The following is a 26,777-nucleotide window of genomic DNA, read 5'->3' as shown; positions in this document are numbered from 1 at the left end:
CAAATTTATTTAAAACAAAATTTTAAAGAATTTTTTTCTAAGAAAAAATTCCTGGGAAATTTTTTTTAAAGGAAATTTGGTGCTGCCAACAATCATGATTTTCGCCGCGACTAATTTTATTAGCCTTAATATTGGGTTGCCCAAAAAGTAATTGCGGATTTTTCATATAGTGTGCGTGACAAATTTTTTCACAGCTTCTGACTCTGTAATTGCATTCTTTCTTCTGTCAGTTATCAGCTGTTACTTTTAGCTTGCTTTAGAAAAAAAGTATATTTGATTAAAGTTCTTTCTAAGTTTTATTAAAAATGCATTTACTTTCTTTTAAAAAATCCGCAATTACTTTTTGGGCAACCCAATACAAAATAGGACGTTATCTCGTGTAATCTAAACTTTGCGACGGTTGGACCAAAGTTATTTTCCTTACCTATATTTTCAACAAAATTTCCCAGAACGATTTTAATATCATGGCGTATTCTCTCTCATCGTGCTCGTAGAAAATATCTTTGGTCTGCTCGTCCTTGCCTTCTGCCGAGGCATGGTCATAAATAAGGCACACGAAGAATCCTTTATGTGGATGGGAGAGATGGTGTTTCAGTCTTCGACTAACCACATATCCATTGCCCAATGCATGTCTCATGCGTCACAGCTTGGTGTTGTTGTTACATCTCTCCCGATGCATCGCACTTCCTATAAGGAAGTACTTCTCCAATACATCTGCCGTATATTATAAATTTTGTGTGAAAAGTCCGGACATTCCAGGTGAAAGTCGGCAGATTCTGGTCATTTTTTTCGTTTGCGAGGGTCTTCAACGTTATGGGAGTCCGTTTTTACTATTCCTTTATTTCTTTGAGTGACTTTTTACTTTTGCGGGTTACTAGTCCAGCGCCCCAACCACGTGGGTCAGTGCCTGACCTGACTGCCTGCGGCTGCATTTGCAGCTACTCCGCATAAATACAATGCCGTCTAATGATTTAAGAAATGCTCAAACGTCTCATCTTCTTTCCCCCACGTCCTATCATTTGCCACATCTATTCTGCATAGGTGTGTCCTACATGTCCCGTTATAATACCGAAAGCCATACTGGCCTCCTTCTTATTTCCTGTCAATAACAGCATCGTCTTCTCAAGATCCGGATCTTCTCATATGACTTTTGGTAATCTTACCGACCTTTTACTATTCGTCGCCCACGCGCTTAACTCGGACTGTGTCGCCCCGAAAGGTTTCGGAATAACAGCAGTCCTCTGGCCTTCACGGTCAAATCATTGGTTCATTCATTTCCCTTTGCTGCGCCATAGCCCGGCACCAAACATTGCGGATTGTGCAACCTTAGAGAGGTGTTGATCTTCTTCTTACACTTCAACACTGTTCGTGATCGGCCAGGAGCCCCTGAAACTTCGGTGTCAGGAGCCCCCGGAACTTCCGTTCCAGCCTGACAATGGTGAGGCCACAGTAGGGAGCAACGTGGTGGCTGTGGTTGGTACCCAAATCGCGGGTAGAGCATAAGATCGGCGTGGAGTTGCGTTTTCAGCCGGGTGCCGTGACCCATAGATCGGAAGGAGTTTAAGGTAGTGCTCCGCTCCTAACCAAGGAGGTGAACACGTCCAAATACGTGGGATCAAATTGGTACTCATGTATGGGTTACCACATGTGGGGGCGTTAGTAGACGCATTGTATTCACCCTTGGGCCTCGCAGGTTTGGGCCGTGATGGCAGGCATCTGCATTAAACACGACATTCGTGTCCGTTAAGATGTTTACACTCGACGTTCTCGTGTGAATCTCCGCCTGCAGGACCATATTATAGTTAGGCAGGCAGAAACAGATCTCAGTCCGTGAATCCTCAACTTGCAGATGACAATATCAAATTTCCCTTTAACCAAGACTGTGCCACTGCACTGTGGGAGAAAATCGAAAAAAAAATATTAGTAAAAAATATGCGGTGTGAGAACATGTAGAGATATATCTTTGAAATTTGGAATGGTTAGAGCTGAGATGATAGCAAGATCGCGTACTAAATTTCAAGGCTTTGGGTTATCCGGACGCCTGTCGGCAGGCCTCTAATGTTGGTCACCTCGGTATTTCGAAAAATTCTTATGGCCGCCAAATCTTCGCTTATGGTCCGCCTTCCAAAATTTTTGTTTTGCTGGATACTGCTCCAATTCTAAGAAAAGAACGAAAACATATATCTCAGTATTTCTTTTTGAATACTGCAGATAAAAGTGTCTTTAAAAAACGAAAAATAAAATCTTTCCGATTTTTTTTTATAAAAATCCCCAAAATATCAGTTTTGGGAAAAAATGGTTTCAAAATCGGAATTTTTTAGTATATTTGCTCTGAAGGCAGGAAATATCGTAAAGTGCAAATTTTTTCTTCATGAATTTAGGGGACATATGAAGTAAAACAAGAAAAAGTGTGCTAAGATCGGCCGGGCCGAATCTTGGGAACCCACCACCATGGATTCTGCTAAAAATTTATACGAAATAAATTAAATTTTAGGGCATAATTTTATTCTACATACCAAACTTCTGTACTGTACTTGGTACAGTTGTCGGAAGTCAACACCACATGCAAAATTTCAGCCAAATCGGACAAAAACTGTGACTTGTAAGGGCTCAAGAAGTCAAATCGGGAAATCGGTTTATTTGGGAGCTTTAGACCGATTTGGACCATACTTGACACAGTTGCTGAAAGTCATATCAGAACCCCACATGCAAAATTTCCGCCAAGTTTGACAAAAACTGCGGCTTTTAAGGGCTCAAGAAGTCAAATCGGGAGATCGGTTTATATGCGAGCTATGTCTAAATCTTAACCGATATGGCCCATTTGCAATCCCCAACGACCAACATCAATATTAAGTATTTGTGCAAAATTTTAAGCGCCTAGCTCTACGCTTTCGACCGCTATTGTGATTTCGACGGACCGACCAGCGGACGGAGCAAGAAATTTTCTCTATAGAAAAAATTTCTGAGAAATGTTCTCTAAAAAAACTTCCATGAAAATAACTGAAAATTTTTCTCAAAAGAAAAACTTTCCGAGAAATTTTCTCAAAAACTAAATTTGATTGAAATTATCGCTAGAGACAAAATTTCAATAAAGACTGTTCCTAGAAGTTATTCCGAATAACAATATATTTTTCTGTGGTAAAAATTTCAATTAATTTTTTTTTTCTTTAATTCAAATTTCAATAAATTTTGGTTTTGACAATTCAAAGCAATTCAAAATGTATCATATGAAATATTGCACCAACTATGACTTGATGACATGGATAGTTTCCAGAATCTGTGCTGTTTAGGTATGCGTACCGACAACACAACTGTAAATTTAAATGGAAAAGTTTTAATGCATTTTGGTGGTTGAGTGGTTAGCTATAATTTGGAGCCTTACCTAATTTAGCTTTTCAACCCCTAACACCAAATGGCAAAGTAGCTTGCATAGGAACTCACAGCAGTCCACAGAAGACGGAAATAAATTTTTGAATTTTTAACAGGTAAATAGACATGATTTTAAACTATTTCATGACTTGTACTGTGACATCTATCAGTTAAACTTTTAGATATGGAAAAATTCAACTTTATTCATTCATTTAATGGATTTGTTGGATTTACACATACCACTATAGACTGGGTTTATAGTCATTACGTTACAGGCTAGAACACATTTTATCCTTTGAGGTTGTAGGTGACCTCAATGGCGTATTGGGAATAAACGGTGGCTTTACCGTATCTAATGCCAAAGTGATGGGACCATCTTCCAATTATAATTTCTTACCTAATATGTTCGCCACTAAAATATTTAGTGAACGACTAAATGAATGACTAAATAGACATTAAATGATGTATACTCTTTGTTTGTTGGCAAAGTTGCATATTAATGCGTGCGCACCTAAACGGTGTAAGAATTACTTCACTCCGTCTAATCTTCTTAACATCTACACCACTTTCATAAGGCCGAAAATGGGGTACAACTCAAATGTATGGGCTGGAGCTTCAAAATCATCCCTGAAGCTACTGGACCGTGTACAGAGGAGAGCGGTGGCGTTGATTCATCATCGTCGCAATGTGGGTTGTTTGGCGCTGTTCTATCGGTACTTTCATGGTGTGTGTTCGTCTGATATTAGTCTTCTTATTCCTGATGTAAGGATATATGTCAGGGATACTAGATATTCCAGGAACTCACACCCGTTTATAATTGATTGGCCAGCGGACCGCACAATGCATTATAGAGAGAATTCTTATTTCGCCCGAACCGTTCGTATGTGGAATCGACTTCCGGCTAATGTTTTTCCCACCCACTTTGAAATCCAAGATTTAAGACAAATGTCATAAAGCACTACATCCTTTCCTCCCCCTCCCACCAGAACACCATAAACAAGTTAGAGCGTGCTGAGCTCGGCCGCCCCAAATCTTTTATACCCTCCACCATAGATAGCATTTGTCAAGTTCTTTGAATGAATTTATCAAATATGTATGAGCTATATCAAGTTATTGACCGATATTCGCATTTCAGGCTAATCGAGTTATAATTGCTTCCTCAAATGGCTCAGAAAGTCAAATTGGGAGATCGGCTTGTATGCAGATATATCAGGTTAAACCCTACTTGCCACAGTTGTTGGAAGTTATTCCAACCTAACATAAATAAAATTTCAACCAATTTGGATAAGAATCGAGCCTTCTAGAAGCTCAACAAGTCTTATCATGAGATCGGTTTATATGGAGGCTATATCAGGTTATTAACTGATTTTGACCATAATAGGCACTGTTTTTGAAAGTCATACCAACACAACTTGTGCAAAATTTCAGCCCAGTCGGATAAGAATTGTGCCCTCTAGAAGCTCAAGAAGTTAAGATCCAAGATCGCTTTGTATGACAGTTATATCAAAATATGGACAGATTTGGCCCCTTTAAGTTAGGTTAGGTTGAAAAGAGGATTCGGATATTAATCCAACCCATGCCACTATGGCCATTCACCTAAGCCAGTAATCGGCTTGTTGTGCGCTCTAAAACTAAAAAGTAACCTCGAAAAAAATCTAAGTAAGAAATTCTGTGCTACTTACAAACTCCTTAATGGTTTTCCATACCATACCCCTAAGTTGGTTCATGTCTGGTATTGTGTTCCCACCTAAATTCCCGTGTCTGTTTGACACGAAAACCGGACATTTACATAGGAAATGCTCCAACGTCACATGCCCTATACATGCTATCACTTGCCCCACCGATTTTTCATAAGGGAGCTCGTAGTCCTATGTGTTATGATACCGTTGTGGTACTTAGCGCTATACTCAGCTCCTTCTTATTTCTTTTTTTTTTTTCAGTAATAGCCTCGTCCTCTCACGATCTGCATTCCCCCATAGGATTTTCGCCGTCCTACCGACCGTTTCGCTGTTCCACAGTGATGCATGCGTATTCGTCACCCACGCCCTTAACTCGGACTGCGGCGACTCGAAAGGCTTCGGGTGAACCAAATTTATTGACGGAAGTCCTCTGGCCATCACCGCCAAATCATCTGCCCTTTCATTCCCCCTTTCTCCGTTATGGCCCGGCACCCAAACGTTGCGGATTTTGCAATCCTCAGAGAAGGCGTTAATCTCCTTCTTACACTCCAAGACTGTTCGTGACCTTACTGTCTTGGTTGTTATTACCCATAGCGCAATTTTACTGTCCGTAAAGATGTTCACACTCGCTGCCCTCGTGTTAACACCAAACCATCTGATGTAATCCGTTATCGTCCGAATCACCGCCTGCAGGGCCGTATGATGGTCAGGCAGACTGAAACAGATCTCAGTCCCTGGGTTCCCAATGTGAACCCCCAGGCCCACTCTGTCCTCTAGCTTTTATCCATCTGTGTAGCAAGATCTTCCAGATGGCAATACCAGGATCCATCAATCCAAGACTGTGCCGCTGCAGCAGTGCCTCGCTGTACCCGATCGGAAGGCTCTTCTATTACTTTCAAGTTTCCCTTCGTAGCCTCGATTATACCACGATGGTTTGATCTCATCGCTTTAAGTCTTGTAGCCGCAGTTGCTGCCTTGCCATTTATGTGTTTGTATGTGGATCGGATATCTAGAATAGTCTCTAGAGGAAGATATCTAGAATAGTCCGAACAGAAAGATTTCAGTCGTTCCTGGGTTAACATTGAGACACCTGGCCCATTTATAAACCATCTGCAATACCTTTTCTGCCCTTCTGCATAGATATTTCGGATCCTGACCTCTAAGACGTATCCTCTGCGTAGCAGACGGGTTCAAATCTCTCATCCGTCAGCATCTGTAATAGGTCATTTATGGTGGTCACCCATAGGAGTGACGATAAAATGCACCAATTTATCCACCTGTTCCTTAGCATATGATTTATCCAGTTTCTAAGTACCGGTCCACTTGGTACTGGTCTAAGGATTGAATCAATATGTCGGGCCGCACATTGTTAAACGCAATTTCGATTTCAATGCAAACCACCAGTAATGGTTTTTCTATTTTATTCACAACCTCGTGCAGGACAGTCTCCACCGGCTTCCCTTGACAAGAGCATTCTGTTTGTATTTGAGCAGTTCGCTGGATGTCCTACTTTTTATCATGGAATTCACAATACGTTCCATGGTTTTAAGTAGAAAGGATGTAAGGCTTTTAGATCCAAGGCCTTTGGTGTCCCATAACTTGCCTTGCCGGGCTTGAGCATAAATACCACCCTTGCCTCCTGCCAGGCTTTCGTTGTATAAATCTTCCTTAAGGCACGAGGCACGCTGTGAAAATCTTCTTTAAGACTGTATTGAGTTTTCCGTCCCTGCATTGCTTGATGTTCCACCATTAGGATCTTTACCTATCTTGGTCTTCCAAATCTGTAATAAATGGACTTCTTGGGAGTAGGTTATGGTCCTATCGTCCGCTCCTTGTTCTTTAGCCTGCATTGGCTTTCCCGTCACTTCACTGCCTGGTATTTTAGTATTAGGCTCCCTGCCTCCCTCCCTCCCTCCTAGTCATCCAAATCTTGATAAAGTCGGTAATGGTTCCATCGTCGGGTCCCTGTTCGTTAGGCTGTATTGAGTCCTTCGCCCCTGTACTGCCTAATTTTTTAATATTTAGAACTTTGCTTGTCCTAGTTTTCCCATTATTGGGACAGAAGGCGATGGTCTCGTCCTAGCCCCCTGTTTGTTATGCGGTATTAAGTCAACTGCCACGGCATAATGTCTCAATATGAGGATTTTTGTCTATCCTAGTCTTCCCAATCTTGAAAAAGGACAGCCTGACTCCCATAGTGCACCCTGCCTTAAGTCTCAGCCAAACTTGTCACGGTGACTTCACTAATTCCAAGCACAAGGGGTGTTCCTTCCTCCTACTCCTCCCTATGGAAGACCTCTCATTTCTGTGCGACCAAACCTTGGTTTTGCTTGCCTAAGCGTCCCAACATGAGTTCCGTCGCCAATTTGCTGCCCTATCCCTTGGTGAAGACCGTTGCCTTTGTGAGCTGGGAGATGCCCATCTTTTCACCAGGTCGAGCTTTGTACCCTCCCAGGGAATGTGGATACCTTCGACAAGCTTTTTGACGGTATCAATACCTTCTGCTGAGGATCCGCTCATTAATCAGATCCTCCACTTGGTGGAACGAAGAAAGCGCTCACGGCCCCTGAGTCTACATGGAGGACTGTGACTCCCAAAAGGAGGCCACAGCCATCACGGCAGGGGAAGATGGTCGCTGAGAATGGTAAGGAGCCTCCCTCTCACTACAGAATGGCACGGAAGCATAACAGAGATGAGCTGACTTATGCATTCATCAATATCGGCAGCGCATCCGGTAGGATTCCAACAGATCACCGGTCTAATATTGATAAAAATGATCTGTTGGAATTCTACCGGATGCGCTGCCGATATTGATGAATGCATAAGTCAGCTCATCTCTGTTATGCTTCCTTGCCACTCTGTAGTAAGAGCGAGGCTCCTTACCATTCTCAGCGACCATCTTCCCCTGCCGTGATGGCTGTGGCCTCCTTTTGGAAGTCACAGTCCTCCATGTAGACTCAGGGGCCGTGCGCGCTTTCTTCGTTTCAGTTCCGACTTTGTCTCTCTCCGCAGGTCACTGTCTGGAGTCTCCATTGAGGGAGGGCTGGCTTGGTCTTCCCAGAGTACTTGAAAGCGGGAAGCTCTTTTTCTTCTTCAGCATCTTGGCAATGTTATGCTCTTCAGGAGATCTGGTTCTCTTTCCAGCTTCCATAGAAGTGCCTGGAATGTCATTTCTATCCTGTACAGCACTTTCGCCCGATTACGCGATCGTACCCCGGATCGCTTTCTCGGTCTACTTGTGAGCTTAACAAAGACAATGCTCACTTCTGCCGTCATCCGATTCGGTTACAATAACTGTTTAATTGACACTTTAGCAATCTGAAACCGAATCGAAAACACCACCTCTACTTAAAGGCTGGGGACGAACTGTGCATCCCTCTGGTTTTCTTGTCTCTTCCTCATTTGTTAGTCTGACGACTCGTTGTGCGCTTCAAGAATTACGCTCGACTACAGGTGCCAAGGTATTAACACCTATAGGTGAGGAGGACAACATGCCACGGTCTGACACCACCACCGCAGCTGTCGGGTCATTGCAGTGCATTTTGTGCCCACTCTTGAAAGGCTTTAAAATTGTTCGTAATAGTTACTTATTTCCACATACTGATATTTTTCTTCTAGCAGCGAAATGAAAACACGATCGCACCATTCGACGGTTACTTTAGATTTGGCCCATTTACAATCCAAACCGACCTGCCCTAATAAGAAATATTTGTGCAAAATATCTAGCGGCTAGCTTTACTCCTTCGGAGTTAGCGTACTTTCGACACATGGACGGACGGACGCACAAGGCTAAATCGACATATAGTTTCATGACGATCAAGAATATATGTATATATTTTATGGGGCTTTAGACGCATATTTTGAGGTTTTACAAACGGAATGACAAAATTAGTATACCCACATCCCAGGTGGTAAGGACACCACCGTAGAGCAGAGGTTCGCATTTCCGCCTACGACCCTGAACGTCTGGGCTTGAATCCTGGCAAGAGCATCAGAAAATATTTCCAGGGGTGGTTATCCAGTTCTAATGCTGGCGACATTTGGTATGACAGCCATGTTAAAACTTCTTTCCAAAGAGGTGTCACATGCCGTTCGGACTCGGCAATAAAATGAAGGGCCCCTTATCACTGAGCTTTAACTTGAATCGGAGAGCACTCATTGATATGTGTGAAGTTTACCTCTGTTCCTTAATGCAATGTTCATGGGAGAATTTGCACGTGTATGTCCTCCTCTACAAATGTTTAGATCGCCTGGGTTCGAATCCTGGTGAGACCATCAGAATAAAATTTCAGCGATGGTTTTCCCCTCCTAATGCTGGCAACATTTGTGAGGTGCTATGCCATGTAAAACTTCGCTCCAAAGAGCGGAGTGCACTGCGGCACTCCGTTCGGACTCGGCTATAAAGAGGAGGCCCCCTATCATTGAGCTTTAACTTGAATCGGACAGCACTTGTTGATATGCGTGACATTTGCCCCTGTTTCTTAATGGAATGTTCAGGGGCAAATTTGCACATGAATGTCCTCCTCTACAAATGTTTAGAACATTTTTTACCACTCCGATCAATAGTTATAAAATTTTAGGTTTATTTCCATTTTTTTTCGTCGCTTGTCTAACTGTGTGTTGTACGGCATTCGCTTTTATGCCTTAAAGTGCTGAGGCACAAAAATAATTTTATAAAATTTAAATTTGAATAAAAACAGTATTTTGATATTATCACCTTCATTCTAATCTGGTTTTATCTACTCTAGTGTTTCAATAAATCAAATTGTGTTGATTAATAATCTACAAAACGTAGAGAATTTACTTTTGCTGTTATTTTTCCTAGAAATCATTCAAACTGCATACCGCTTAGATTCTTCAAAAGGGTTTTTTTATCTAAAAAGAATCCTTTTTTTACTTCGTTTTCCCTTTTTTCTCAAATGAATGTTTATTAAACTTAAATTGGCCTTTATTGCAAATAATTACACCAGTAATTGATTTTTCCCAATTATTTTCATATTAATTTTTTTTATATTTTTTTTTATTAAATGAAAGCTTAAGTGTTATACTTCAATTTGGCAGCAGGCCAATACATTTCCTAGAAATGATTGAGGGAAAAGAGATTTCATTTAAATCTAATTCAGATGAGTTTATAGTAAATAATGAAAAAGAGAAACTCGTATTTACCTCAAATACATTTGATTTGATTGCTGTCTGTGTGAAATTGTTTTCCTTTTCCTTATCCTTTAACGCACGCACGCACATGCACACCACCCACACATATTTACAAGGGCTCACACCCAACCATCACCCAACCATCAATCAATCATTTATGGTCTGTCGGCCTTTCTATCCTTGAATAATGTTTCAATTAGAATAGGCAAAGTAAGGGGTAGGTGAATCAAACGCTGTGCGGGGTATAAGAGAAAACATCGGCATAAAGAAACAATAACAATAATAATAATAAAATACATTGAATGATGTTGCAAGTAGTACATGGACTGAAATTAAATCAAAATAAAGTGATCCATCCATTCAATAAACAATCAAAGGCAGAGTCTCCAATGCAAACAGACAAAGGAAAAGCAAACATAGATGACAAGTATAAGTAATGTTGGTAGGGTTGTGGGGAAGGAAGGTTGATGGAGATAAATTCCAGCTTAGTGTCCTTAGATATGCCTCTACTATGAATGACCTTAAAAAGGTAGCGCACTTTCAAGGTGATAACATTCTTCTGCTGGGTGTAAGGATTGTTAATATCAATATGGGAGATTTCATGACAATTGCAAAGTTTTGAAAAATCAAATTATCGTCCGTTCTGCAGCCGGACAATATCCGATTGTAAAAACCAAATATTTGGAAAATTTTAAGCTTAATTGTTAAGTTTCAAAAATAAAAAAATCTTTATGTTAAGAAACTTTGCATAGTTTTGGTTCGATGTTTGAAAGCGATTCCTGCATGTCGCATGATATAAAATCAAATTAGAACAATAATCCTCAATTATCTAATTTGTTATAGAAACACCCATATTACTTGTTGTTCTTCCTATTTCGTTTATAACAGAAATTGACATCATTTGTTTTTCATTTATTTATTTGTCTTCTTATTAGGGGTGAACCTTTTTATTGCATCAAAGGACATTCGAAACGCCCTATTTAAAAAAAAAAAATGCTTTAAGTGCTTTAATATTAAAGGAAAATAAAATAAAAAAAAAAAAATAAAATAAAATAAAAAAAATTAAAAAAAATCCATTATTGAAAACAAGTAAAAGCGTGCTAAATTCGGCCGGCCGAATCATATGTACCCCCCACCAGACTAAAAATTTTTTTCTAATTTTAAAGATTCGAGCCGATGCTTGGCAAATATAATTTAAAGATGATAAATTTTCCAACTTTTTAAGAAAACATAACCTTCGGCGAAAAATATTTTCCTTTTTATACACACTACCATAGGATATTGGTATACTTATCTAGTAATTCCGTTTGTAACACTAAGAAATATTCGTCTAAGTCCCCATAATGCTGGCAACATTTGTGAGGCACTACGCCATGTAAAACTTCTCTCCAAAGAGGTGTCGCACTGCGGCACGCCGATCGGACTCAGCTATAACCAGTAAGAAAGGGCAAAAGTCGGGTGGTGCCGACTGTATAATACCCTACACCTACCCTGTAAGTACAATGTGGGAGCTATTACCAATTCTGAACCAATTTTGATGGACCTCGGCGATCAAATATATGTCAAACAGTTATAACTACGGTTGACAAATGACAAAATTTTTGCAAATGTCCCAAAATCTGACGAACATATATCTATATGGGAGCTATATCTAATTCGGAACCGATTTCAAGCAAACTTCTTAGATAATGTGATAGTCGTCGAGGAAAGCGTGGTGCAAAATTTTGGGAAGATTGGTCAAATAATGCACTTGTAGTGGCTCTTGGGGTGAAAATCTTGCGATATACATATATGACAGCTATATCTAAATCTAAGCCGATTTCTATGAAATTCGCCAGTAATATCGAGAGTCATAAGAAAATCCTTCCTGACGAATGTCGAGATAATCGGTTAACAAAAGACCATTTTATTGCAATATTATTGCAAATCGGACGAACATATATATGGGAGCTATATCTAAAACTGAACCGAGTTCGAGCAAACTTCTCAGATACTGTCAAAGTCGTCGAAGAAAGTGTTGTACGAAGTTTTGGGAAGATTGGTCAATAAATGCGCTTGCAGTGGCTCTAGCAGTAAAAATCGGGCGATGTATATATATAAGAGCTATATCTAAATCTAAACCAATTGAATTGAATGAAATTCACCAGTAATGTCGAGAGTCAAGAGAAAATCCTTCCTAACAAATTTCAAAAGAATCGGTTAAACGACCATTTTATTGCATTATTACTGTAAATCGGACGAATATATGCATGGAAGCTATATCCAAATCCGAACCGATTTCTATGAAATTAATCGGTGATGTCGGGAGTCATAAGAAAATCCTTCCTGCCAAATTTCGAGAAAATCGGTTAACAAATGATCATTTTATTGAAGTATTACTGCAAATCGGATTACAGTATTACTGCAAATCTGAACTGAATTTTTTCAATTTCAATAGGCTTCGTCTCTAGGCCGAAAAACATGCCCATACCAAATTTGAAGACGATCGGATGAAAACTGCGACCTGTACTTTGTACACAAATTAACATGGACAAACTGACGGACGGACAGACAGACAGACAGACAGACAGACAGACATAGCTAAATCGAATCAGAAAGTGATTCTGAGTCGATCGGTATACTTACCAACGGGTCTACCTCTCTTCCTTCTGGGTGTTACAAACTAATTCACTAAGTTATAATACCCTATACCACAGTAGTGGTGTAGGGTATAAAAAGGAGGCTCCTTATCATTGAGCTTAAACTTGAATCGTACTGCACTCATTGATATATGAGAAGTTTTGCCCCCGTTCCTTAGTGGAATGATCATGGGCAAAATATGCATTTGCATAAAGTATATATATTCTTGATCGTCTCGACATCTTGAATCGATCTAGCCATGTCTTTCCGTCCGTCTGTCGAAATCACGATAACGGTCAAACACGTAAAGCTAGCCTCTTAAAATTTTCCACATATATTTAATGTTGTTTGAGGTCATTGGGTATTGCAAATGGGCCATATCGGTTCAGGTTTAGATATAGCTCTCATATAGACCATTCTCCCGATTTGACTTCTTGTGCCCTTACAAGGCCCAATTCTGTTCTAACTTCCAATAACTGTGCCACGTTAGGTTCGAATCGGTCTATGACCTGATATAGCTCCCATATAAACCGATCTCCCGATTTGACTTCTCGAGTCCTTACAAGCCGCAATTTTTTCCGATTTGGATGAAATTTAGCATGTAGTGGTTTGTTATGACTTCCAACAACTTCTCTGCCTAGTACTGTCTAAATTGGTCTATAACCTGATATAGCTCTCACATAAACCGATATTACGATTTGACTTCTTGAGTCCTTACAAGCTGTAATTTCTGTACGATTTGCATGCAAATTCGGTCCAAATCAGTCCATAACCTGATATAGCTCCCATGTAACCCGGTCTACTTATCTATCATCGTTGTTCGGTTCCTAGAAGCTTTAATTTTTGCTGCTTTGACAGAAGTTTGGTAAGTAGGATTAAATTATGCCCTTGAACTAAATTTATTTTGTATGAATTTTTAGCTCAATCCATGGTGGTGGGTTCCCATGATTCGGCCCGTCCAAACTTTGCACTCTGTTACTTATTTATTTATTTTTAATGGTAGGTTAGTAAATCCTCAAATTTGCGTCTTGTTATTAAAGACAAAAATCTTAAATGAAAGTAAAAATATCGTTAAAAGTTAGGAAAATTTACCTTGGGACAAGACAGCAGTGAACCGTAGTTAAATACGCCAAATATCCTTACAAATAAGAGCATATTTCAATATTAAATTTTTATACCCAACACCGAAGTATGGGAGTATATTCATTGTCATTCCGTTAGCAACATTTAGAAATATTCATTTCCGATCCTATAAAGTGGGTATATATTCTTGAACGTCGTAAAAGTCTAAGACAATCAAGTACGGTTAAAGTCGATCTTTAAACTGAAATAGCTCCCACACAAGCCAATCTCCCGATTTGCTTAAATACTTAGCTGATTTTGTAGAAATTTGGTTCGTAACGAACTCATATTTCCTTCAACAATTTTCATTTGTGGAACCTATCACTCTATTTATTTATTTTGTACTTTTCTTTTCGTTTCAGGAGAAAATCGGTAAGTTCTGATATCATTTATATCTATTATCATATATAATTATCATCCTGCTGAAATTTTGCGTTTTCTTTACCACATTAATAATAGACACAAAGTCTATCATAAATGGTGAGCAACCCTCTTTATATATTACTCCAAAATTGAGCTATTCGTGTTTTGAAATTGCTGTTAGGATAGGTTGAAAAGAGGGTGCAGATATAAATCAGCACCATGCCACTGTGGACATACACCTTCACATCCGCGCTCTAAATACTAAAAAGTCACCTCGAAAAAGAAGTAAGGAATTCCGTGCTACTTACAAAATCTTAAATTGTTTTCCATGCCACTTCCCTAAGTTGGTTCATGTCTGGCATTGTGTCTCCACCTAAGTGCCGGTATCAGACGCGAAAGCCTGGCAGTGACAATGGAAATGCTCCAACGTCTCATTATCTACCCCGCATGCCCTACACATGCTATCACTTGCCGCACCCATTTTATATAAGTGACCTCGTAGTCCTATGTGTCCCGTCATGATACCAATAGCTATACTGACCTCCTTCTTACTTCCTTTCAGTAATATCATAGTCTTCTCACGATTTGGATCCACCCATAGGATTTTCGCCATTCTACCAACCGTTTCGCTGTCCACAGGTTTGCATGCGCATTCATCGCCAACGCCCTTAACTCGGACTGCGTCGACCTGAAAGGCTTCGGGTTAACCAAGTTCATTTCATTCCCCCTTACTCTGTTATGACCCGGCACCCAACAATGCAGATTTTGCCATCTCTGCACTCGACCTCAAGATTGATCTCAGGTATCCGATCAGAAACCTCTTCTATTCCTTCAAGGCTTTTTATCGTCGCCTCGGTTATACCGCGATGGTATGAGCTGCTCCCATCCTCAATCCAATCTCCCATTGCCTTAAGTCTCATAGCCGTAGTGGCTGCCTCACACTTAATCTGTTTGTCAATGGGTCGGATATTTAGAATAGTCTTCAGTACCCTAGTGGGTGGGATCCTCATCGCTCCGCCTATGCCAAGACAACATGTTCTTTGAACCTGTTCTCTTAAATTGTTGTATGGTCCTAATATTGCACTTTTTCTCCATAGCAGTCCACCAGTGGACTATCCTCGGATTCAGGCCCCATATCCAGCCTACGGCCCGTCTACATAGTACCCAACATCTGTGAGCCTTCTCAGCACGCTTCTGAATGTGACACTTCCAATTCAGTTTTTTTATTTTATGCTCAACCTCGTGCAGGGCAGTCTCCACCGACCTTCCCTTGACATAGGCATGCTGTTGCTATTTGAGCAGTTCGCTGGATGTCCTACTCTTTATCATGGTGTTCGCAATGCATTCCATGGTTTTGAGTAGAAAGGACTTCAGGCTTATAGGTCTGTAGGCCATTGGTGTCTCATAACTTGCATTGCCGGGCTTGGGTATAAATGCCTCCCTTGCCTCCTGCCAGGTTTTTGAAGTATATGCAAGAGCCAGGCACGCTGTGAAAAATTGGTCAGGTGGGGCGCCAGATAGTCTGCCTCTTTCTGTAGTAACGCCGGAAATATTCCGTCAGGTCCGGGTGACTTAAATGGTTTGAAGCTCCTCAAGGATTCCTTCACCATAAATTTCGTAATTATAAACCTTCGATCAACATCATTATTTCAAGATTCCGGGATCCCCGTGAGTCCCGTCGTTTCCTGAGAAAAATGGGTTTTCATCAAAAGCCCCAACATGTCCTCCATTGTCTCTCTTCTCACTCCCATGCCGTCAACTAAAGTTTCAGTTTGAACATGAGTTTTTGAGAGAAAAATGTCTTGGCAGCGTCATTAACGCTATCGACCTGTTCGCAGAAAAGGTTACAGGAGGCACATTTTGCCGCTCTGCTAATCGTATTGTATTCCTTGAGCCGTGTGTAATGCACATCCCAGTAAACTTCCGTTTTTTACGACATGCTCTGTTAACATACTCTTCCCCAATACATGCTTTACGACATGCTCTTTCCCAATATTGCGAATCTCCTCGGTCGTCCAGGGTTTTTCTTGGGCTTTTTTCCTTTCCCGAAGAAAACAACTATCCTCAAAATACCCCACCAGTGCAATCGTAAACTTGTTGACATTTTCTTCAATGTCTTCTATGCTTGGACAATCTAAATTATATTGCCCAAGTCTTCTTCTGAGTAGCCTTCTGAATTTTGTCCAGTTGATCTTCAACTTATTCCGGAAGCATATCGGATTCCGCGCTGGCCGTGCTATTCTAAATCTAATGAAGCGTTGGTCAGAGAAAGAGTGCTCCATGGAGCTGAGTGCTCCCATTCTCAACCTCATCGATTAGATTTTCCGAACATATTGGCACATCTAATACCCCCTCCCTAATCCTATTAACAAAGGTAGCGGTGTTACCAATATTAAGTGTTATTGGACCGTTAGTATTCAAGAACTCTGCCAGGGCTTGGCTCTGGTTATTAGTTTTGATATTACCCCACGAAATTGGGTGAGAGTTTGCATCGCACCCTATTAGTTCCTCATTTCCTGTCTGTTTTGCTTTCCTCACCGGCCGTGGCGGTGTCGGAGAGTCGAAAGGTAGATAAAGTGAAGGTATGCTCCACCGTCTCCCTGTCTCACCACAGTTACATCCGACGTTGGGGGAAAATATATAATTCAAATTTTTATGACGATAGTAGGGGAGAACAACACACTATGGTCTGACACCACCAAAGCAGCTGTTAGGTCTTTGGAGTCCAATTCTAGCCTACTCCAAAATGCTTTTAAAATTTTTCGTAATAGGTAGTACCTATTCCGAGATATGGATATGTTTTCTTTGAGGAGCGAAATAAAAGCACACAGCCGCTCCACTCAACGACTAAACTTAACTCTGCTAAATCGGTTGACACAGCTTCCAGATATGGCTTTTTAAAAATTCGTTGAAGAATTTATGTTCTGCTCATCATCACCTCATAAAAAATTCAGCTTATACTTTATCACATTTATCGTAGATGCAAAACTCATACGACAAATGGTTCGCAGAAAATTTTCAATAATAATTCTTATTGAAATTAAAATATCGCAACACCATATTATGAATGACGAACCTCATCCTGTGGTGGGGCATATAAAAATCTGCAAATTTAGATTTTCATATCAGATATATTAAAAAATTTAAATTTTCGAAAAAATACTTTGAAAACTATGGAATTGTATCTTAATATTTATGATTGGTATGTAGTTTTCTTATCGCAAAAAATTAAAAGCTATACTTTGTACCGAAGCTATGAAATAATGAATAAAAATTTACACAATTTTTAATTTCAAAAGTAGAATCTGTCAGTTTATTCCGTTTTTCTGCAATCCATAATTATGTTCTTACGGCCTTATTCTTAATGATGTACAATAGATGTGAGAAAAAGGCCATTAGTATCTAAGAATATAATTACTAACTAACTGCCGTTGGTTAAGTTTAAATACCATGCAGATGTTTGTAATCTATCGATAGGTAAATATTGTTAAGATTCCGTAACCATAGCGAAATGTTGAACATTGTCTTTTGCTAAGAATTACCAATGAAAAGTTCAGTGAGTATACTTGCATACCGGATATGTGTGTTCAAACTGCAAGGGCTATCGCCCGCAAGCTTCATAGGAAACGAGTATTCATAAGCGAATACATTTGCCATCAATCTGATGTGTTAGGTGGAACAATGTTGCCACATAGATGGAAATATTTTTAAAATAAATCAAATATATCAAATATAATATTAAATAAATGTTAAAAATCCAACAAAATGAAATTAACCATATACGGCCGCATTCACAAAACTTACGAACTTCAAAAAAGTCGCCCGTAATATACACTCATTGTGTATCTGTATCCCAAATTACAGAGCTGTATATCAGTCAGTAAAGAAAGCACCATTTTGTACGTTTTAGTACCAAAATGTACGAATTTCAAAAAAAAAATACCCTAGTCGCCCGGTATATACTCTCAATGTGTACCGGTATCCCAAATTTCAGAGCTGTAGCTCAATCTGTAAATAAAGTAGCATGTTGTACGTTTTAGTACCAAAATGTACGAATTTCAAAAAATCTTCGAGTCGCCCGACACATAACGTCAAGGTGTAGCTGTATCCCAATTTTGTGAGCTTTAGCTCAACCCATAAAGAAAGTTCCAACTTGTAAGTTTTGGTACCAAAATGTACGAATTTCAAAAAGGTGTCTGGTTGCCCGATACTTACTGTCAAGTGTACCTATATCCAAATTGGGCGGACTTTAGTTCAATCCGTAAACAAAGTACCATTTTAAACGTTTTAGTACCAAAATGTACGAATTTCAAAATTCTTCTTGTCGCCCAATATATACTGTCAAGATACTCAAAATTTCAGAGCTCTAGCTAAATCTGTAAATAAAGTATCAAGTTGTACGTTTTAGTACCAAAATGTACGAATTTCAAAAAAATATTCAAGTCGCCCGATACATAATGTCAAGGTGCAGCTGTATCCAAATTTTTAGAGCTTTCGTTAAATATGTACAGAAAGTACCATTCTGTACGTTTTAGTACCAAAATGTACGAATTTCAGAAAAATTTTCTAGTTTCCCGATAAATACTGGCGAGGTGTACCAGTATCCCAATGTACTGATTTCAAATAAATCCTATGGTCGCCCGATACGTAGCGCTATAGCTGTATTCAGGTTTTAGTACCTAAAGGTATTTAAAAAAAGTTTTCTAGTCGCCTGATGTAACTGCCTAGGTGTAACGGTATCACAGTTTTGAGTGCTGTGGTCCAATCTGTAAGGAAGTACCAGTTTGTACGTTTTTGTACCAAAATGTACGCCTTTTTTAATTGCCCGATAAATACTGTCGAGATCTGTATCACAATTTGGAGAGCTGTGGTTCAATCTCAATAGAAAGTAACAATTTGTACGTTTTAGTACCAAAATGTACGAATTTCAAAAAAATCTTTTTGTCGCCCAACATAATCCGTCAAGGTTTACCTGTATTCCGAATATCGGGAATCAATCTGTTAAAAAAAGTACCAAAAAGTACGAAATACGACAATAAATAAGCATTTTCTTCCTCTTCTGGTAGTGTAATAACATGTCGTATTCGGTACAACTTACAGTATTTTCGTCAAGACTACGATAATTTTTATCAAATTGCCTAATTCTAGCTGTCGCCGATCGCTGTAAACAAAGATAAGCTATTTCGTTCAATTTTGCACTATTATTGGTACAAAAAATTTACGAATTTCGAAAAATTCATTCAGCCCCCCTTAATATTTTTCTTCGCTTCGCCTATATGCCGAAATTCAGAGATCTAGTTCAATCCGTAAAGAAAGTATCAAATGGTACCAATTTCGGTACTAAATGTAAATTTTCTCCAGATTTGGGAACTATTTTTAAAAAATTTTCTCTTTAACCCCAGGCAAAATTTCACCTATTTGGTACGTTTTTGATAAAATAAAGAAAGAAGTTCTGTCATAGCTAACTAAAGTAAATAAAGTAAAGAAAGTACCAAATAGTACCAATTTCGGAACTAAATGTACGTTATCTCTCGGTTCCGGAACTATTTTTCAAAATTTTTCTCTTCACACAGCATTCTCTAGCCGAAATTTCGAAATTCTTGCTCTATCCGTGCGCACTGTGCAAACCTACTTCGTACCTTTTTGGTAATTTTTAGTACCTTAATGTCCAAATACTTATTCACCCTTCCAATTAAGGCTGCTATAGTATACTTAAATATCAAAATTAAATGCTCTAGCTTTATTAAAAAAAAAATACCAAAAATTGCCAATGGCAGTGCTAAACATACTATTTCTCCCACTTATGGCATGATTTTGAGAAATTTTTGTCTCCAAATCTTATTTTTTCGACACGCTCATTAGTTTGAGCCAAAATCATATTTCTAGCCCTATCCCTAGTTGTAGATGTTTTCGTTGGCCGTTGATCAGTCAACCAGTCAGTAAGTCGATAAGTCTATCAGTCACGGAGCTCTTTTATAAAGGGTGATTTTTTAGCTATTTTTTTTTTTGGCAACACTTACGCACGTTTTGTGTCACTGTCAAACATCTTTAGTTTTGTCCATAATTTAACCATGAATCGTCCTACAAACGAACAACGCGTGCAAATTATTAAATTTTTTTTTATCAAAATGCGGGCTCTGACAAGAAAGTTCATCGCGCGCTTCATGTGTTCAGTGACGAAACTCATTTTTGGCTCAATGGGTACGCAAATAAACAGAATTGTCGATGTTGGAGTGAAGATTAGTCAGAAGCATTGCAAGAGCTACCAATGCATCCAAAAAAATCACAGTTAAGCGCGGTTTATGGGCTGGTGGCATCATTGGAGCGTACTACTTCAAAGATGATGCCAATCGTAACGTAACCGGGAATGGTGAGCGCTATCGTGAGATGGTATCCAACAATTTTTTGCCCAAATTGCGAGAGCTTGACTTGCCATGTGGTTTCAACAAGTCGGTGATACATGCCACACTCCATGCGTAGCAATGGACTTATTGAGAGGCGAGTTCGGTGAACATTTTATTTCACTTTCGGGACCGGTCTATTGGCCGCCTGGATCGTTCGTTTTAACGCCTTTAGACAAATTTTTGGGAGACTGTGTTTAAGCTCATGTCTATACAGACAAGTCCACTTCAATTGACGCATTGGAAGACAACATTGAAGCATTTATTCGTAAGTTACTGGCCGAATGTTGGAAAGAGTATGCCAAAATTGGACTAAGCGGCGGACCATTTGAGGTGCATGGTCAAAATTTGCATGAGATCATCCCTAACAATTAAATTATATGGACCATACTATCGATTCAAATGAAGATTTTATTATTTTTGCTGAATTTTACGTGTTTTTTTGAAAAAAATTGCTATAGTTCTTTAAAAATCGCCGTTTTTTTATAGATGTTCGCAAAAACCTATTTTGTGTAGTTGTTGATCCTATAGTTGTTCTTTTTATATCCACCGCCATAGGATAGGGGTGTACTAATCTAGTCATTCCGTTTGCAACACCTCCAAATATTCGTCTAAGATCCCAAAAGTAGATATATTTTTTATCGTCTCGACGTTCCGAGACGTCCCATGTCCATCCGTCCGTCCGTGTGACGAAATTACGATAGCGGTCGAACGCTTGAAGCAAGCCACTTGAAATTTTGCACAAATACTAAGTATCGATATAAGTCGTTGAGGATTGCAAATGGGATTGCATATTAGTACCGATTTAGATATGGCCTCCTATATACCGATCACCCGATTTGACTTCTTGAGCCCCTGAAAGCCTCAAATTTGTCCGAGTTGGCTGAAATGTTGCTTGTAGTGTTCTGTTATGACTTCCATCAACTGTGCCAGGAACGGTACCGATATGACCTGGTATAGCTCCCATATAAATTTATCTCCCGCTTTGACTTCTTAAGCCCTAACAAGCCGCAATTTTTGTCCGATTTGGCTGAAATTTTTCATCTAGTGTTCTTTTATGATTTTCAGCAACTTGCATAGTACGGTCCAAATCGGTCTATGACCTGATACAGCTCCCATATAAACCGATCTCTCGATTTGACTTTTTGAGACCAAAGGTTAGGTTGAAAAGAGGATGCAGATATTAATCCCCCTATGCCACTATGGACATACACCTAATACAGTAATCGGCTTATTGTGCGCTCTAAAAACTATAAAGTAACCTCTTAAAAGAAAATTTTAAGTTAGAAATTTCGTGCTACCTACAAAATCCTTAATTGTTTTCCATGCCATGCCCCTAATTTGGTTAATGTCTGGTATTGTGTCCGCACCTAAGTGCCGGTATCTGTTAGACACAAAAGCTGGGCAATGACAAAGGAAATGCTCCAACGTCTCATCATCTTCCACGCGTGCCCTACATATGCTATCACTTGCCGCACCGATTTTACATAAGTCAGCTCGTAGTCCTTTGTGTCCCGTTATGATACCAATAGCTATACTGACCTCCTTCTTACTTCCTTTCTGTAATAGCCTCGTCCTCTCAAGATCTGGAGGATTTTCGCCGTCCTACCGACTGTTTCGCTGTTCCACAATGTTTCATGCGCGTTCGTCGCCCACTCTCTTAAATCGGACTACTTCAACCCGAAAGGCGTCGGCTTAACCAAGTTTATCGACGGCAGTCCTCTGGCCTTCACCGCCAAATCGTCTGCCATTTCATATTCCCTTACTCCCTTAAGGCCCGGCACCCAAACGATGTGGATTTTGCCATCCTCAGAGAAGGCGTTAATCTCCTTCTTACAATGCAAGACTGTTCGTGACCTTACCGTCCTGGTTGTTATTGCCCTTATGGCAATTTTACTGTCAGTAAAGATGTTCACACTCGACGTCCTCGCGTTAGCACCACACCACTTCACAAATACCGTAATCGCCCGGATCTCCGCCTGCACCGTATTATGGTCAGGCAGTCTTAAACAGATCTCAGTTCCTGGGTTCTCAATGTTGGCCCACTCTGTCCTCTAGCTTTGATCCATCCGTGTAACCCGATCTTCCACATGGAAATACTAGGGTTCCGTCAATCCAAGACTGTGCCGCTGGCAGCTGGTGCCTCGCACTCGACTTCAAGGTTCACCTCAGATATCCGATCGGAAACCTCTTCCCTTCTTTCCAGATTTCCTATCATCGCCTCGACTATATCGCGATGGTATGAGCTACTCCCATCTTCAAACCATTCTCCCATCGTGTAATATGATCTTCCAGATGACAATACTAGGATGCCGTCAATCCAAGACTGTGCCGCTGGCAGCTGGTGCCTCGCACTCGATTTCAAGGTTCACCTTAGATTTCCGATAGGAAACCTCTTCCCTTCCTTCCAGGTTTCCTATCGTCGCCTCGATTATACCGCGATGGTAAGAGCTTCTCCCATCTTTATACCATTCTCCCATCGCCTTAAGTTTCATAGCCGCAGTGGTTGCCTCACACTTTATCTGTATGTCTATAGGTAGAATATCAAGAATTGTCTCCAGTGCCCTAGTGGGTGGTCCTCATCACTACGCCTATGCCAAGACAACATGTTCTGTGAACCTGTTATATGGTCCTTATGTTGCACTTTTTCCCCATAGCAGTCCACCAAACTACTGAGACGTAAGTAAGTATTGGTCTAAGAACGCTTCTATAGAACCAATGGGCTATCATCGGATTCAGTTCCCATTTCGAGCCTTCGTCCCGTCTACATAGTGCCCAACATCTTTGAGCCTTCTCGGTACGCTCCTGAATGTGACGCTTCCAATTCAGTTTCATGTCCAAGATCACACCTAAGTATTTGACCTTGTCCGATATCGAAATCGTCTTTATGACAAAACGCGGTGCGTTAAATCGGCTCACCTTCGTCTTCCTCGTGAACAGGCATATTTTAGTCTTCTCTGTGTTAACTTTGAGACCTCTGGATCTGGCACAGTCATATGCCATATGCAAGAACCTTTCAGCCCTTCTGCGTAGCTCGTTCGGATCCTTACCCCTTAGAAGTAAGATAACATATTCTGCGTAGCAGTCGGGTTCAAATCCCTCCTCAGTCAGCATCCGTAATAGGTTATTTATGGTGGTCACCTATAGGAGTGGCGATAAAATTACCCCCTGTGGGTGACCACCATAAATGACCTATTACGGATGCTGACTGAGGAGGGATTTGAACCCTTACAATCCTCAATTTTTGTCCGATTCGGCTGAAATTTTTCATGTATGTTCCTTTGTGACTTTCGTGTTCCGTTATCACGTCCAACAACTGTGCTGAGTACGGCCTGGATCGGTCTATAACCTGATATAGCTCCCATATAAACCGATCTCCCTTTTTCTTGAGCCTTTACATGCCGCAATTTTTGTCCGATTTGGCTGAATTTTTGCATGCAGTGTTCTGTTAGGACTTCCAACAACTGGACCAAATACGGTCTACATCAGTCTAAAACCTGATATAGCTTCCATGTAAACCGGTTTCTCAATCATCCATGTTCGGTTCATAGATGCATTAATTTTTGTTGAATTTATTTTCTATAAGTTTTTAGCAGAATCCATGGTTGTGGGTTCGCACGATTCGTCCGTATGGCCTCAATAGTTCCATACTTTTATTTGATCACTGGTGGCAACGAATTTACCAACTTGGGTGCTTGTAATGATAAGCAGTCTGTAATGTGCAGATATCCTAACAAATCATGCCAGCAGTGAGCTAAGGGCTTTTGTAATAATGTTTACAGCTTTGGTTAATACCATGCAACTCAATTGTGCTCCATTAATGAGCAAAATAAAGTGATTAATTCTTCATAAATACCTTCTTCATAATCTGTACATAAGAGCGTTTAAAAGTATGCAATCTTGCAGTATGGGAATTGTGATAAACAGCCAATGGCAGTTGGTGCAAATTTGAAATTGGTTAGAAAAACTGAAAAATGGATGAAAGCTTTTTATTTGTTGCTACTTTGTAAGAGGATTATTGGTTAGGGCTTTCCTTGCCATTAATAATCAACATTAAGAAAAAGAAGTTTCTTAAATTTGTATATTTTTGGTATGACCATTTTTAGTAAAGTGTCTGAATAACCTCCACTTAATTTTGTTCGCTTCATATTTGTTTTCGCGATATATTACTTCATGCAGCCATCTCTAAAGTCACCATTTTCTATAGAACAGCCAGTGTCTGCATTCATAAATTACATTTATATCAGTAGCCATTTCATAGATAACGAAAACCAGCCACAGACAAAAGGAGGCAGAACAAAGATTTATATTCATAATGATGTCGTCATGGTCAGGTGGCAAATAACGTAGAACAAATATGTGGAAAGGAGTGTGCGCTTCAAATGGGCCATTCCATTGCAAATCCCTAAAAACATAATTTCCATGAAATTTCCTCCAAGAATAAAATTTCGATAAAATTTTCTTTTAAAACCATATTTTGGTTAAATTTTCTTTAGAGACAAAATGTTCAACAACTTTTTTCTTAAAACATAATTTTTATGCTTTTTTTTTAACAAAATTTCCATGAAATTTTCTCAACAGACAACATTTTCAAGAAATTAACTCAAAAAAAAAAACTGTCTTTAAAGTTTGGTTTACGAAAAACTATTTTAATTCGTGACCGCTTCCAAAAGTTGGAAATTTGAAGGAAAATCGGTCGATTTTTGGTTCCAAACCCTGTATTGACCATATCTTCAAACTAAACCTCCTAGAGCAAAAATAAGCTTAATTTGTATTCACTTCTAAACAAACGAAATGTGGATAAAAGTCGGTTGAAATTCACGATTTTCCGATACAAAACTTCAATTGGACATATCTCCTAAGCTAAGCGTCCTAGAGCAAAGGTAGGAATAATTCTTAATCACTTTCAAACATTGAATGCCAGTAAGGTTAATTCGTTATCATTTCCAATCAATCGATCCAAAATGGCGATTTTCCTAAACTTTATTTGATATATCTCCTCAATTAAGCGTAGACCAAACGGCAAAAAATGGTAATAAGTCAACAAGTTTTTACCAGTTGATCTGAGCGGTAAAAATGTTCCAGACATTAGTAGAAAAGTAGGGTGTCGTAGTCGACCACTTTTCACTTCTCGACTTTTTACCTGATTTGGCGGAAAATTGAAACAGGGAATTTTATTAGACCTATCGAGAACTGTGCCGAATATTGTCCAGATCGGTTCTACTTTAGGTCCTATATAGCTCCCACCTAGTTTAGTGAAGTCTAGATGAAATTTAGAGTAGAAAGAACCCGAGTTGGGAAATGTATTGCCTATATAAGACGTTTGTTTTTGTGTAATGGTGAAGACAACATAAACCAGTAAGGAAAGGCAAAAGTCGGTCGGAGCCGACTATATAATACCCTACACCATGTATATAGTACTTTTTATATGTACAACTTATCTCGAAATATAGTCAAAATTTAATGTGAAATACCAATTTAGAACCTTGAAAGAATTCCCCTACCATAGGACAAAAGATTTGGATTTCCACATCTTTAAAAGGCCATATCGGATAAAAGATTTTAATGACACATACTGGAACATGAAATAGAACATCTCACTCCCTATATTGTAGAGATGTGACTAAAATTGTGTATTTTACTGCCTTTAAAGTCCATATCGGATGAAATATACACATTGGAGCTATATCTAAATTAGGACCGATTTTAATGAAATTTTGCGAACATATGGTAACGTCAATTTAAACGTCTCATGCAAAATCGGACGAAAATTTTGGATTCTACAGCCTTAAAAAGCCATATAGGATGAACGATATATATGGGGAGCTATTGGGTTGCCCAAAAAGTAATTGCGGATTTTTTAAAAGGAAGTAAATGCATTTTTAATAAAACTTAGAATGAACTTTAATCAAATATACTTTTTTAAACTTTTTTTCAAAAGCAAACTAAAAGTCACAGCTGATAAATGACAGAAGAAAGAATGCAATTACAGAGTCACAAGCTGTGAAAAAAATTGTCAACGCCGACTATATGAAAAATCCGCAATTACTTTTTGGGCAACCCAATATAT

Source organism: Stomoxys calcitrans, chromosome 2 (assembly GCF_963082655.1).
Source record: "Stomoxys calcitrans chromosome 2, idStoCalc2.1, whole genome shotgun sequence".
NCBI classification, from domain to species: Eukaryota; Metazoa; Arthropoda; class Insecta; order Diptera; family Muscidae; genus Stomoxys; species Stomoxys calcitrans.
The sequence above is the reverse complement of the archived record's forward strand: the minus strand, read 5'-3'. Positions refer to the sequence as shown.